The sequence below is a fragment of the Notamacropus eugenii genome, chromosome 5 (assembly GCF_028372415.1).
Source record: "Notamacropus eugenii isolate mMacEug1 chromosome 5, mMacEug1.pri_v2, whole genome shotgun sequence".
NCBI lineage: Eukaryota > Metazoa > Chordata > Mammalia > Diprotodontia > Macropodidae > Notamacropus > Notamacropus eugenii.
This window is the reverse complement of record NC_092876.1, coordinates 267,599,884-267,616,253: the sequence shown is the minus strand read 5'-3', so window position 1 is coordinate 267,616,253 and position 16,370 is coordinate 267,599,884. Positions and strand designations below refer to the sequence as shown.

The window sequence follows — 16,370 nt, the reverse complement described above, 5'->3', positions numbered from 1 at the left end:
TTTTTCTTTTTGGTTGTTGTTTATATGTCTATTTGGCTACTGTACAAAATTACTTTCCAAATTCTACTTTCTTCACTGTGTTTCAGTTCATATGGGTTTTCTAATGCTTTGCTGTGTTCTTTTTAAATGCGGTTTTTTTTGTGTGTGTGTTTTTGCACAAGCTTTAATTCTTTGGTTGGAGGCAGGGTGATGATTCGGAGCAGACTTTAGAGTCAGAGAAGAATTAGCTTCAAGTCCCACTTTTGATACATGGAGCCTAGGTGACACTGGACAGATCATTTTCCCTCTGGTGCACCCAAGTAAATCTTGAAGACTTTACATCTTGAATACTTATTCAAGCAGGAAAGTTGCTTACCCCACGTTGGTAGAGGGAATTTTCCTCATCAGGAATTCCTTATACCAATCAAATTACAAGTCTGAACTGCCTTCTTTCCCCTGCCTACTAATAGCTTAAAAAGTATAAATGTATATATAGATAGATAGATACCTATCTATCTTTATACACATACACACATATACGTATATATTTAAGTCCCAACAAACCTAAGAAATGCTGGAAAAAATTTTTTTTAATGTGCTGGGGATCCTGGAATAGACACTACTTTGCTTTGTAGGAGTTCCCTCGGAAGAGTGTCTTGTATTATCTGTGGATGCTTCAGAATAGTAATTCATATAAGCTGTAGTATTAAAACTGGAAGAGATCATCTAATAGTAACCCCTGTTTTTGCTGAGGCCTCACCAACCAGTGAAACAGCAGGCTGTGCAATTTCTGTGTGGATTTGACATGTACACCAAATAACACATGCTAAGGATGCTGGATCCGGTCCAGCAAGCATGTCTATGCCTTCTAGGACATGTTTTGTAGACAGACTGATAGTTTGTGTCTCTAGGCTGCTTTAAGTGTACACGGACCAGTTTCAAGACTGCCTCTGCCTGGAAAATGATTGCCTTTTAATCAAAGACAGGGAATTCAGCTATCCTGTATAATAAAAAGGCTACCTTGTTTACCAAATGGCAGATGACTATAAGAGTGAGGAGATAAATGAGTTGAAAAACACATTTCAAGTGAAGGCGTAGAAATCTTATTATTGCTAAGGACATCTGAATTGAAATAAATAGACTTCTTAAAATAGCCCTGGTTTTTTTTAGGGGATTGGTGGTGGTGGTGGTGTCATTTATCTGGTCTGTAGATGTAGAGAGGTTGCTAAGCAACTCTTCGAAGTTTTTAATTTTAATACCTCTCAGTATTCAAAACTGAGAGTGCCAGATATTACAATCCATAAACTTCCAGAAAATTGGGCTGCTTTAGTTGTTTTTGCACAGTTTTCCCTTGGTATTCACTTTCACATCTTAAAATCAATTCCTGGCTTCTCCTGGAGCTTAGTTCAAGGGCCACCTCATACATGAGGCCTTTCCTGATTCTTTTCTCATTCTTGTTACTTTGTATTTCCATTGAATATATTTGTATGTTTGTATGTGTATTTTCTTTGATGTATCCCTCTTGTTTCCCTGGATAGAAGGTATTCTCCTTGACTCTCCAATGGCTGGCACATATTTAATAATCTTTGATTATTCAAGGCTAGAAGAAATTATAGGTGAGGTGAATGGATTGTACCTTGCTTGTAAACCATGCAGTGTTATGGTCACATTGATTAGTTATTAAATGTCGATAAATGAAATCCAAATCAGGAATCAGCACTGGGTGAGGAAAACCTTTCTACTCTAGCCATAGAATCATTGCAGCAAAAATCCTAGAATCAAATTTAGACTATAAATCCTTGAGGACAGTAGCAATCATTTATGCTGCGAATGTCTTCAGATTTTGGATGTGCCATTGTTATCTTCTTTATTGGGTCTCCAGTCTTATGTAATAAATACTTATTAAAGTAGGTGATAAAGTCTAAATCTCACAGCTAAACATATCTCCAGCAATGTGGGCATTACTGGAATGTGAAGTTTCCTAGTATCTACACTTAATGCTTAGTGATTGTTTAGCAAGTCATAATAATGTCTCATTTTACAATATATTGAGTTTCTTTCTAAATAATCACTTGCATTTCCTAATCTATCTCTCCACTGTCCCCCTAGAAAGCTTTACCTTGTAACAAAGATTAAGGAATACAAATTCAACAAGACCAAACATATATTGTTTTTCTGACAGTATATTTCCATCTCTGAAATGAAAGGAGGGAAGTGCATTTTCTCACTTTGCCCAAAATCAAGTTTGGCCATCACAATTACACAGTGCTTACTTTTGTTCTGTTTATGTTTTTCTGGAGTCTTTGTGTACACTGTTTTCCTGGTTCTACTTATTTCATTATTAGCAGTTTCTAGAAGTCTTCCCAGGATTCTCAGAATTTTCATCCTGATTATGAAATAAATATTTTAAGGTGACAATCTGTGCAACAGGTTCAAAAGTGAAATTTTTGGTTTGGATGAAAAGTACTATTCTGGGATCTCTATTTTTTATCTTAGCATTCAGTCCTGGTGTGCAACTGATCCTGGATTCTTTAAGGTTTGGCCAGTAGAGCTCAATTCATATCTGGAAATGTACCAAATGTGGACCTGGCTAACAACCTGTATGTCTGACCTTGAGGACCAGTTCAGTTATATTTGGAGAAGCTCCATCACCAGAAGCTTGGCCATGACATGGTTTTTTGTTTTTTCTTGGGAGCGATGGGGAATGGAGAACACAGAGACCAAAGCATCATTAAATTGCCTACTACAGCATGGCAGGGTAAGGCGTGCCCAATTGGATTGAAATCATAGATCCTTTAAAATATGAAATTTCTTAGAGCAAGGGCCATAAGTTACATCTCTATGCATTTGCAAACCTTCCCAAGCCACCCCACTTTTCCTCCCTTTTTGGGGAAAGCTGGTTTTTCAGTTGACGAGTATTTGCCTCCAGTATGACTGATACAATAAAAAGGGCTAGTGTGATAATAGAAGTATAAGAGAAAAGATGATTTTTATTTTTAGGTAGATTTTTGTTGTAGTCACTGGATATAAAATATTGAAATCGCTACTTTACGTCTATGTGAAGCTCTAAAAGATATTTTCTCTCATTCCTGGGAATTTGGATTTTGGTCAAACTTTTTTTTTCTGGTGTTACCAAACCTTTTCAAACACATTTTTTTTTTTTATTATTGAACAATGATATCCAGTTGAGAAAAAGGAAAACAAGACTATACCATTGCCTTTGTTGTTGTTCAGTCCTGTCTGACCCTTCATGACCCCTTTTGGGATTTTCTTGGCGAAGATACTGGAGTGGTTTGCCATTTCCTTCTCCAGCTCATTTTACAGATGAGGAAACTGAGGCAAACAGGGTTAAGTGACTCGTTCAGGGTCACCCACCTAGTGTCTGAGGCCAGATCTGTACTCAGGTCTTCCTGACTCTAGATCCGGTGTTCTATCCCCTGATTCATCTAGCTGCCCGTACCATTGCCTAGTCATTTACAGATGAGTGAATTTAAGACTTTGATGATCAATCAGTCCTGCCTCAATGGAGGAAAACCTTAGCAGTTATTCAGAATTAAATGAAATATCAGTAGAATCTTTGGAAAGGGGCTATGAGGGTAAGTATATATATATATATATATATATATGTGTGTGTGTGTGTATTTATATGTGTATATGCATCATTTTAAACAGTACAAAAAATACACTATGCATATTGACTTAAAACTATGGGAAACACCAGTGCGTGATGGCCAAGTCAGGGCTGGTCTTGGAGTTAGAAAGATCTACATTTAGGTCCTGCTTCTGACCTCCTGCCTATGTGGCAAGTCACTCAGCACCCCAGGCAACACTCTAAGACTGCCATTCATAATGTATATGTAGAGCCTATATCAGATTGCCTGCTGTATTGGGGAAAGAGGAACAGGAGGGAGGGGGAGAAAATTTAGAACTCAAAATCTTATGGAAGTGAATGTTGAAAGCTAAAAAATAAATAAAATAATTTTTTAAAAAAGACTGTCGTAGTGGAATTGCTGTGATATAGGAGAAGAATAATAAAAAATCCAAAAATTTACACATTTACCTTTAACAAAGATCAGAAAAAATTTGGTGAATTTTTCACAAGTTTGGTCTTACGGAGATTTTTCTATTCTAAACTGTATAACTTTAATAATAAATTACACGCTTGGGGCTTCTTAACATGCAGATATGACATTACCTGCAGCTGTGATAAACACTAAAACAAAACAAAGCTTTTTGCTTGGAAAGCTTTTTATTTTTTAAGTCAGTGAGATTTTGAGTTAGACTAAGAGCGAATGTGGGAAGAACTAGCTCATTCTGAGGCAGGGGTTTGTTTACATGGTTTACTTATCCTAAAGGTTTAAATGTTTCTTCCCTTTGTGCCGGCACAAAGTACCAGTTTCTGCAGCGCTTCCATACTTTATGTACAATAGACTATGAAGTTCACTTGTGGGGTGTGATTTTTTTTCATCACTGAAGTTCTTGCAAACAAATTACATGGTCGGCATAGAAACAAGATAAACATCAATCTTGCTTTTAAAAGCATCCAAGAAAAGAGAATTTAAATTTTTTTCACGTTATAATTAATTTATTTATTTTTAGTTTTCTGCATTCACTTCCACAAGATCTTGAGTTCCAAATTTTCTCCCCATCTCTCCTCTCTCCCCCACCTTATGATGGTGTACATTCAGAATGCCCTCCCTTCTATCACACCTCCCCCCACCTTCTCTTGGGGATTTGACTGGACTGTATACCTCCCATATGTCAAACCAATAGTATTTCATTTGTGAAGATCTTGAGTTAGGTAGTAGTTGAATTTGCGTAATCTTCTCTCTTTTGGAGGGGGAAGGATGGGAGATGATTGATTACCAAATGCAGTCTTTCTAATGCTGGCATCCAGTTCCTCATTACTACAGATTGGCCATCTTCCATGGCTCTAATCGTTTGCTTTTCCTAGAGGCATCCAGATCTTGGCCATCCACCTGCTGAGGTGTGATTTTAGGAGCTACAGTCCTTGTTTCCAAGGCAACAGCCTCTTGGCTATGAGTAGGGTGGAAGATTGAGAAGAGGACTCTTTCTGCTCAGTAGCTTTATGCCCCATCTTTTATGTATTTAGAAGACTGGTTAAAATAGGGAATGAATTTTTAAAAAAAGTTTCTGAAATAATCTTTAGACTAACTATATTTAGATTCTGTTCATCAGACCTACTTTTATGAAAATTGTGCTAGGTGGTACAGTGGTTAGAGGCCTGGATCTGGAGTCTGGAAGACCTGAATTGAAATTTGGTTTTAGATCCTTATTTGTTGTGTGACCCTAGGCAAGTCATTTAATCTCTGCCTCAGTTTCCCAATCTGTAAAATATAGATAATAACAGCACCTACCTCCCAGGTTGGTTGTGAGGATAAAATGAGATAATATTTGTAAAGTGCTTTGTAAATGTTAAAATGCTATATAAATGCTATTATTATTATTATCTGAACTTATATTCCTATGTACTGTAATTATTTTAAAGGCTGATGTTATTAGACCCTTCTGAAAGGGGCTGAGTAGAATGCATTTTTATTTGTAAAATCAATATTTTTATTTTTAAAAAGCAGCATTTTCCCCTCTCTCCCATATTCATTTTCCTTGCCTTTTAACTATATAACTTTCCATTCACCACCTATACCAAACCAAAGAAAGAAATCTGAGATTGTTTGAGATCTTGCCTGATTCGAAACGAACCTCATGTGGAACTGAGGTTTGGAGTAGATAACTAACATTAAGATGCTAACATGTTCCAAGAGGCATTTGTGGGGGGATGTGATGGTAAGATTACATGCCTAGGAGTCTCAAGAAGTAGGTTTGAGGCCCAGCTCTATTAATTACTAGCTGAATGACCATAGGCAAGTATCTTATCCTCATTAACAGAGGAGGAAATTATTTTCTTGGTTGTCATGAACCATTATGAAAAACTAAACACTATATGATTAAATGTGTTTTATGCCTCTCCTCCTCAGCTGGACTTTAAAATCCCCCCCAGCCCCCCCAAACACTCACAGCGGAGGGAACATAGTAGGCATTTAGTAAACATTTGTTGACTTTGGATTGGAGACTCAAGATGCATAGTGACCACAGTCCGTAAAGGGACCTTAGATACTTTCTGGTGCAGAGGTCCCTAGGCTTTCTGTGGTGAGAACTACTTTGCTTCCTGTTCAGGATCATATCAAGGATGAGAGAAGTAAGGTTGAGAGGCAGGATTTGAGCTAAGGTCATTAGCAAGGAAAGGATGGGGTTAGAAGTCAAACACAGATCTCCTGACTTTGAGCCCAGGAAGTGATTTTTCTACCACCTTACACTGCCTCTTGCTATTGGCTTACCTCTTAATGTGAGCCTCTGTTATTTATACCTTCCATCAGTTCTAGAACTTGTTTTGTCTTAGGGCTTAAGTCAGATAGGATCACACAGACTGTAAGATTTGGGAGGGTTAAGGCAAACAGAAGTTAAGTGATTTGCCCAATATTACACAGCTGGTGGGTGTCTCAGGCCAGGTTTAAGCTCAGTCTTCCTGACTATGGGCCTAGGGTTCTATCCATTGAACTTTCCCCTCCCATCCCCAGTATGTATGTGTGTGTGTGTGTGTGTGTGTGTGTGTGTGTGTGTGTGTGTGTGTGTGTGTGTGTGGTATACATTAATAAAATAGATGAGTAGTTTGTAAGACTCTTGAGTACAAAGAACTACATTGATTTTTCATCTTTGTGTCCTAGCACCTAGAACATTCCACTTAGTGGGTGCCAGAGACAGAAGTAGCAATTTTGAACCTGGGCCAAGCCACAAAAAACACTCCCTCTAGTCAACTTTGTAATTCACATTATAAAAATGATAGAAGTATTAATACAGATTCAGTTGAATAGAGGGAATGAGTTATTATATTGGTTTCCACCATGTTTGAATGAGCATGTTTACATTTTTTTGTGTCTTTGGACAATGCTTTGGTTTTTTCTAGTTATGCCTCTGATTGGTGTTTACGAAATACATTTTAACTGAATTGGTCAAGGTCTCATAGAAAGTTGGTTATACTTAGAAGCAAACATATTGTGATTTCTTAGCTCCTAGCATAGGACTTTTGGAGGGAGGGAGGGAAAAAGAGAGAGAGAACTGAGGGTACAATTTGGGCCAGACTTCTGGCTTCATTGGAATAGGGTATTGCCAGTGCAAAATCTCCCTCTACCAATGCAGATCAATACCTGCTATGCAACTTATAGTCTTAGAGAATAGTTTGGGTCAGTGTTATATAGATAGCAGGGTAGCTAGGTGGTGCAGTGGATAGAGCACTAGTGCAGGAGTCAGGATGACCTGAATTCAAATCTCACCTCAGACACTTGACATTCACTAGCTGTGTGACCTTGGGCAAGTCACTTAACCCCAATTGCCTCATCCTGGGTCATCTCCAGTCATCCTGATGAATATTTGGTCACTGGATTGAGATGGCTCTGGAGGAAAAGTGAAGCTGGTGACCTGCACAGCCCTCCCTCACTCAAAATAAGGTCAAGTGTACGTCATGTCATTATTTCTCTGATGGCATGGCATATGCCAGAGGTGGGATTTGGATGCAGTTCATCCTGATCCTGAGTCTGATTTTCTAACGTTACGCTGTGTGTGTGTGTGTGTGTGTGTGTGTGTGTGTGTGTATCTTCCTAAAATTAACCTCCTGGTTATACTTTTCGAGTTTAGATCATACATTTGAGTAGCACCAACTGACTTCTGCTAACTTTTTGGTCTGATGTAACATTAGAAAGCTCTTAGCCATTGAACTGTTTCTATGAATTATCAGAGGAAGGCACTTTGAGTTTCTACCCTCCCCCTAAGCTATATTATAAAAGCACTGGGCAAAAAGATTCAGTTTTGTAAGGAAATCTATAGATATGAAAGGGTTGTAGGGTCAAGATGCTTACCTACTCTTTACATAATAATATAACTGCTATATGAGCTTGAATTCTATTTTTAAGTCTCAGATACATGAATAATCTATGAATGAGTCTGTTAGCTAGTTACAAACATGTACCAGAATGTCTTGCCTTGTCTTAAGGTCAATATAGTTCTGTCGACTAGTAAAGTGAGTGTTTTTGTTTACAATACTCTTATTTGAAGCCATGCTTTTATCTGTATATATATTTTTCTCTGAGCTTGATTTTTTATTATCAGGCATTAATATTTAATTTATACAAGCAACTATCTTTCCATTAAATTTGTAAAGGCATTGAAAATTTTTAATCTAAATAGGTTTCTATTTTGCTAATAAAGCTGAAAATTTAAAATGATGAACTACTATGATTTTAAAAAATATATAATGGTGTTAGGTGTTATAATCTTTCAAACATTAATAGCATGTAGTGATTATCTGGTGGCTGACATTTTCAGGGTAACACTTCATATGCCACGTTACTTGAGGACTAAGAAAATTTTTTTGGAAAAGTTTTTAGAAAATTCTGAAGTAAACCATCATGTAAAGGAAATTTACAAAGCAGAACAAAAGAGGGATGCTATATGAAAGTAGATCTCTATTTCATACTGTTTGCTTTTTTCCTTTTTCGTAATTTAAAATATCTCATACATATTTATTACTGAATCAATCAGCTCTGAAAACAAAAGGGTAGGAGCAGACTCTCCAATAATAAATTTCTTAAAAATTTATTTAGTATTTTATTTTCCCTCAGTTGCATGTAAAAACAATTTTTAACAATTGTTTTTAAAACTTTAAGTTCCAAATTCTCTCCCTTCTTCACTTTCCCCTATTGAGAAGGCAAGCAATTGGATATAGGTTATACATGTATATTCATGCAAAACATTTCCGTATTAGTCATGTCGTGAAAGTAAACATAAACCCAAAAAAGCCTCAAGAAAACTAAAGAAAGTGAAGAAGTATGTTTCAATCTGTCGGTTCTTTCTTTGGGGATGGATAGCATTTTTCATCATAGGTCCTTCAGAGTCCAACAATAATTTTTTTAAAAATTCCTGTACCTTAGTAGAAAGCTTCTAAGGATGTGGCTTTTACTTCTTATCAGGTGTGGTAGTGTGCCAAGGGGTTTGGACTTGGTACAGAATAAATACGTATGTCACGGTTCTGGCAATTCTTTATAGACTCAGGTTGGCCTTTCTCCAGTGTTTCCTCTGTGAATGTTCCTATTCTTATCGCCAGTTTTCCTTGAAATCCACCAAGGAAGGGTTTGATTTTGCATCTGCTTCTTTTTGAGACCCTGTTGGGAAGACACGAGGTCACTGCTGAGCCTCTATGGCAATGGCATAATGGAAGATAAAGGGGACCACTCACTTTAAAAAAGATAGCGTTTCTCCATGCTAACTTTCAAAACTATCCTGCTTGTTTGTGCTTGCTTCTCAACTTCCTTCTGTTCTCTTCCATGTATTCGTTGTTATTATTTTTCTTCTGTGCTTAAAAAAATGATTCTCTTTTTGGTAGGGAGGATAGTATTCCTTGCCTTCCTTGTTCCCCAAGAAGGGAGGGGCAAGAAAGGAAGAGAGGAAGAAAAAACACATCCACCAAGTAGTTATGTAAAAGGAAAAGTATGGATTAATATAAATTTTAAGAGCTAAGGAACTTCAAAACAAAGCTGTCTTTCTTTTTTTTAATTTTATTCAGTAAGGAAGTTAGAGGCAGTAGATTAGTCTGAGACTGATGACTATGCAGTCTGCATTTCAATAATTCAATGAACCACTAAAATTCTCATAATGATGTGCCGAACATTCTTAAAGTCTGGAATGGAACCCAAGCTCTGGCAAGTCCTGCCTAGCTGTTAAGGCACCAGGTGTGGTTCTAGCAATGAGAAGGCAAGGACCAATCCAACCTATTGCCAGAAGGTTGGCTACCAGATAACAACATTTTCTTTTTTTGTTTTCCAAGTCACAGCAACTCATGAAGACAGTCTACTGAGGTGTTGGAGAGGTTGTGAACTTATGTACAAAAGGCTTGCTCTTTATGTGCTCTAATTCCCTTCCAGCCACAATACCAAAACAAGTAAAGCAGAGTAGTTGGCAGGGTTTGAAATCATGGAAGTGAGATGTAATGGGGAAAGAAAGAGAAATATGAGCTTATCAATGGATAGATCTATGAAGGTATTTGGCACCTGTTAACCTTTTCCCAGTTTTTTCTGCTTGCTTTTAGTTTTTTAAATGGCAATAACTGTTTTAAAAAAATTAAATATTTTTTAGTGTTATTTAAGGCAAATTGCAAAATGTATAAGGAAATATAAACCCGTAATGACCTCGATCTGGCCTGGTGACCCACTTCTGAGTAATCAGTGCTGCCAGCTTGAGTTCTGGGCTTTGTCTTACTGAGCTAGAGAGACATTTTTCCTTAAGGGGTGAAAGTATGCCTTTATCTTCCCATGTCTTTCCTCTTGTTTCCTGTTTATCATGTATATAGTTTGCTTTGCATAGTTATCCCTTCCACATCATGAGGGTCAGGGGTATAGCAGCCCTATGATCTGGAAAATCTGAGTAAAATCTTTTGGCCCACTCCTTGTACCAGAGAAGAAGTCTGAATTTTATTTTCTTTTGTAGAGTGTTTACAATACCTTATTGTAAGATTTGGGTTAAGTATTTGGTCATAGGCTCTGTGTCTTCTGATGGCTTTCACATGTCATCTACAGCTTCTGCAAAATTCCCCCCAATTCCCATTTAATTTCTTATGCTACAACCTTGATGGGGACGCTTGTGATGGGGAAAGGATAATTGTATATATTGGTTTGTGTGTTATCTCTCCCATTAGACTGTAAGCTCCTTGAGAGCAGGGATAGTCTTTTTTTCCCTCTTTGTATACCCTATGCTGATGTCCGACTCTGGTAAGGGGCAGCTAGGTGGCGCAGTGAATAGAGCACCAGTACAGGAGTCAGGAGGACCTGAGTTCAAATTTCACCTCAGACGCTTGACACTCACTAGCTGTGTGACTTTGAGCAAGTCACTCAACCCCAGTTGCCTCATCCTGGATCATCTCCAGTCATCCTGATGAATATCTGGTCACTGGATTCAGATGGTTCTGGAGGAGAAGTGAGGCTGGTGACCTGCACAGCCCTCCCTTCACTTAAAACAAAGTCAACTGCAAGTCATGTCATTATTTTTCCGATGGCATGGGCTTCTTTGGCAATGAAGGATGAACACACACACGCACACACACACATTTGATTCTGGTGAAGTTGAAAATAATTATACCCCTTAGATAAATTTATATCTCAGCCTTGCTAAGGGATATGTTCCCGTTTCAACAGGTACAGATTTCTGAGTAGGACTACAAGGAGTGTGTGTCAACATGTGTCAGAATGGATGACAAAAGGGCTTTAGGAAGGCAAACCTCCTGGGAATGGGAAAAAATATTTCATTTGGGTTATTGATCTGACATTGAGGTTGTCAGGGGTAATGAGGGGTGATTTTTTTTTTTTTAATGATACAGTCTCTAGATTTCTAGGAACGGAACCTAAATGAGCCGGACTCATTAATAAAGCCTTTCTCTGCCTATGTAATCCTGTGAATAAAAGGCATTAGGGCATGGGTTCTAAAGTAATTTTTATTGTCGTACTGTATTGGCAGGGAAAAAAATTAGAGACACTCTCAGGTTCTGGGTAAGTTTGCTGTCTGTACTCTGTTTATTGCTGTCTGGCCAGAGAGCACCATTTCAGAGGGAACTGTTTTGTGGCCAGGAAGATTTGTTTGTACACTAGTGTGAGCTCCTGAGTCGTGGTTGGAAGGAAATGCACTCTCTCTGGTACTTAGACTCTTACTGTCTCCTCCAAGCACAGTATATGCCTTCTCCTGCAAGTTTTGACATGTCTTGGGCATTTTCCCTTTCATCCCCTGCTTCACCACACACAAAAAAGTGCTTTTCATTCACCCATTAATTCATGTAAATTAGATGCTGGATATCATCTCCCTTTCCCCTCCTTCAGAAGGATTACCTGGACTAATGAAATATCACACTCATGCTGATCTGGACACTTGAAATGCTTAGTAGTTTTCCAGTATTTCATGCTTTGAAAAGAGAGGGAAGGTATTTTTTTTTCCTGTTTGTTTTTTGTTTTCAGTCTCCTCAAGCGCTCCTGGGAACTGAACCTCTTTAACAGGGCCTCTTAACCTTTTTTATGGTTGGCTAAGGCCCAGGATTTGAACCACAGTTAAAATGCACGTGTGTTATTGTTCTGTGTAAGCATTATCCAACAGTGCTGGGATATGAGGATCGGAAGGACTTAGAGCAAGGTTCCTTTCACCTCATTTGTTCCCTAGACCCCTTTGGCCATCTGGTGAAGACTATGGGCCCTTCAGTAATAACAATCTCTCTATATAACATTGCCCCTGAAGTTTTGAGTCTTTCATTTGATCTCCATAGCAACCCTGTGAAGCAGGTGGTATTATTATCCCCATTTTACAGATGAGGAAATTGAGGCAGAGGTCTTATCCAGAGTCACATAACTAGTAAGTATCTGAGAAAGATCTGAACTCAGGTCTTCATGACTCTTAAGTCCAACTCTATTCATTCTGCCTCCTAGTTATCCCAACATCATTCTCAGAATAATGGTTTTAAATGTGTAGGATAAAATATATAGGGTTTACACAGGAAACTAATTATATTGAAATACAGTTATCAAAATGAAATAAAAAAACTTCGAAGACTTCAAGTTAAGGATCCCTGACCTATAAGATGTCTGGTTCTCTGATAATCAAATGGCTTGTCACCCTTTAAACCAGGGGTGGGAATCTATGGCCTTGAGGCCACATGTGGCCCTCTAGGTCCTCAAGTGTAACTTTTTGACTGAATCCAAACTTCACATAACAAATCCCCTTAATAATAAAAGGATTTGTTCTGTAAAACTTGAACTCAGTCAGATAGCTGCACCCAAGGACTTAGAAGGTTCCCCACCCATGCAAGTTTAAATAGTATTTGGAAAAGCTAAATGGTTTTTGCTTAGGGTCAGCAGTTTGTAGGACTTTTTGAGTTTCATCCACAGTGTTTGAATTTCATTTGCAGTGGAGTAGGGAATGTTAGGGTTTGGCCCCAGAATATAGGGACCTAGTAGTACTTAATTCTTTCTCTTCCTTTTTGAATAGGCAATGGTTCTTGCTTATAAGGCTGAATTATAGAATTGGATATTGGAGCTAAAAAGTGAAGGCAAAATGACTTCTGGATTCCTGTTCTCCATGGGCTGCAGATTATAAGTGGGCAGCTGAGATGAAGTGATTTGCCAGAGGTTGTCCAGCTAATATTGGATTAGATTTAGAGCTGGAAAGGACCATGGTGGTTGTTGAGTTCATTTTCCTTAATTTTCAGATGAGGAAACTGAGGCCCAGAGAGGTCCAGTGATATGCCCATGATCACATACAGTTCTTGTTGTACAGTTGACTCTTTGTGACTACTCTTGGGGTTTTCTTGGCAAAGATATTGGAGTGGTTTGTCATTTCCTTCTCTAGTCTATTTTACAGCTGAAGAAACTGAGGCAAACATGCCTAACTGACTTCCCCAGGGTTACACAGCTAATAAGTGTCTGAAGTTAGATTTGAACTTAAGAAGATGAGTTTTCCTGATTCCATACTGTCATACCCTATATATGCCACCTAGTTGCCCTTCCTATATGGTATCTGAGGCAGGTCCTCCTTACTTCAGGTCTAGCATTCTATCGCCTTCTCTACATTGCCTCTAAGTTATCAGGCTATTTGTCTGTTCTTTTTGTCAAGAAAACCCAGGTCCTCAAAGTCTCCCCACCCCTTCCCATGACCTCTAACATCCCTTCCAGTGCTAGTGATCTATGATTCTGTAGATAAGCCAGGGTCAGCTCTGTCGCCATCAAAAATGCCTAGATGATTTGAAGTTATAAAAACAATAAAGAAGTCAGGGATATGGGTTGGAGGGAGAGAGAAGAGTTAAGGGAAAAGTGGTTGAGTTTAGAAGACTTGGAAGAGAAAATAAGTGTCTGTTGAATGGAATAAGAAATCAAATTTACTTCTGACAGCTGAGGTTGGATAAACTGGACAGAAGTAGATTTATTCCAGCAGACGGGCAGAACTAAGACTCTTGTTACTGGGCTGGGAGATGGAGACAGATGCTACAGACTGAAGAAAATAACTATGCCACAGAATCTGGATTCCATCTCAATACCTTGTGTCTGGGTCTGCTGTAGGACTAAATGGTGGAGATATTTCATTCTCCTTGTGGCCTGTGATATTGTTATTGTTAGAGTAGAAAGAATTCGGCCTGAGTGTTTATTGCTATGTTCTCAAGCTTGGGAAGTAGGGCGGAGGACATCTTGTCCTAGTACCCCAGGCTTTTCAAGGGTAGCCATTAAGGCGGCCATGAAGTCATGGGTTTTTTGTTTTTCTTGCTAAATGGTTACTACAGAGCTTTAAACTCAATCTCAGTTTTTCATTTGCATAGTTAAGGTTCTTGAGGAAAAATAACTGGTTTTGGAGTCAGAAGACCTGGTTTCAAATCTTTTTTTTTTTTCTGTCACTACCTATGTGACTAGGAAAGCTGTTTATCTCTGTGGGTCTCTGTTTCCTTATTTGTAAAATGAGATGTGCACTGGATAACTGCTTAGGGCCAAGTAGATGGTCCTATTATAACTTGAGGACTCTTGTTTGCTATGTATGAGCATATCTAGATCCCTGTTGCCTTATCTGGATATTGTGAAATAAGGACCCTGAGAACTTTTATGCTTGGACCCTAAACTTCTGGCACCTAGCTAAAACATAATAATGGATCATCTGGCTTCTTTTAGAGTAGAACATAATTGTAACAGCAATAAACTCTCTCCCAGAACTTTTGAAATACTTGCTGAATATTATAACAAATGCTGTCCCATTTTACAGAAGAGGAGACTTGGACATACTAAATATAGAATTTCAGAGTAGGGCTTTAGAGATCTCATATAACTCCTCTTCATTTTTCTTTCTTTTTTAAAATATAAGGCCCCTAAAGGTTAAATGATTGGCACAAGTGTCAATGTTGAGCAGATCCCAGGTCTTTTGCTTTCCTGTCCAGTGTGTTTCTTTTTCCCTGTGGTACCACACTTCCCTCAGTGGGTTCTTCTGGTCATAGCATGACATTTTGAAAACTGAAGTGGGAAAAAGCCTTGAGCCCCTTTTTCAAAGGTCTTCTGTAGTCCATAAAAAGCTAAATTCTCCTGCTTCTCTAGCTATTCTAAAAATAATCTGTGTTTTTGTTTTGTTTCTCTTGAAACTGACTATTACAGAACCTTTGGCTAGCTAATGACGAGCTAACTAACGTTCTCTGTTGTGGAAAATACCTAGCTGTCTCATCCTCAGCCATCTGACATGCTCTTCTAAGAGATGTGGTAGTCACTAGCTTTTCAATCTGACTTTAAAAAAATATGAGAAAATCATGTAGAAAGATTAGCATTCAATCAGTGTGCCTCCTGGAATGTATTTACACTTAAACTCCAGTATTTCCGGGCCCACACAAGTTCAAGCAAAGTGTTTTCCTCATGGGAGATGTGTGGTACTTATTTGTCCATCCTCCATTTCTTAAGAAGTTGGGTTATATGCAGATTGGTCTACCGAAATCTACTGCCTCATTTCCTTCTGTATTGCAGTGATATATTAGGCACAGGCTAGTGTCACCCTCTACTTCCTCTCTCCCCAATCTGAAGAGTAAGTAACCTCTTTTTTCTAAAAACCAAGGTTATTTTCTGTGGGAGTTGTCTAAAATCTGGAGTTAAAGATGTAGTCATTTTGGAGTTCATCTTCCCACTTCAAATATGGCCTCAGACATTTGCTAGATGTGTGACCCTGAACAAGTCACTAAATCCTGTTTGCCTCAATTTCCTTATATGTAAAATAAGCTGGAGAAGGAAATGGCAAACTATCTCAGTACCTTTGCAGAGAAAACCACTGATGGGGTTACAAAGAGCTGGACAGGACTGAAAAAGACTGAACAATAACAAAAATTGAGCTAGGACTTTGAAGTTCTTGGATTAACTAGAAGGCAGAGTGGATAGAGGGCCAGACCTAGAGTTAAGAAGACCTGAGTTCCAATCTGCCCTTGGACATTTACTAGCTCTGTGACCCGGAAAAAGTCACTTAACCTTTGTTTACTCATTTGTAAAATGGGGCTAATGAAAGAACCTACCTCGCAGCGTGGTTGTGAGGATCAACTGAAGTAATAATTATATAGCTCTTAGCATAGTGACTGATACATAGTAAGGACTATATACATGTTAGCTATTATTGCTATCCTCTTCCTCCTCATTCTCTTCCTCCTTCTCCTCCTCCTCCTCCTCATCCTCCTCCTCCTCCTCCTCCTCATCCTCCTCCTCCTCATCCTCCTCATCCTCATCCTCCTCATCCTCATCATCATCCTGCTGTCATCCTCCTCCTCCTCATCAGTGTCTGCTTGA

At 38.5% G+C, this 16,370-nt stretch overlaps 1 protein-coding gene across 10 annotated transcripts in view; it reads left to right on the top strand.

Annotated features, from left to right (window-relative positions):
* ANKRD44 (ankyrin repeat domain 44) overlaps positions 1 to 16,370 on the top strand; it is a 360,684-nt gene that overhangs the window by 39,593 nt on the left and 304,721 nt on the right. The gene's annotated exons all lie outside the window — the stretch shown is intronic.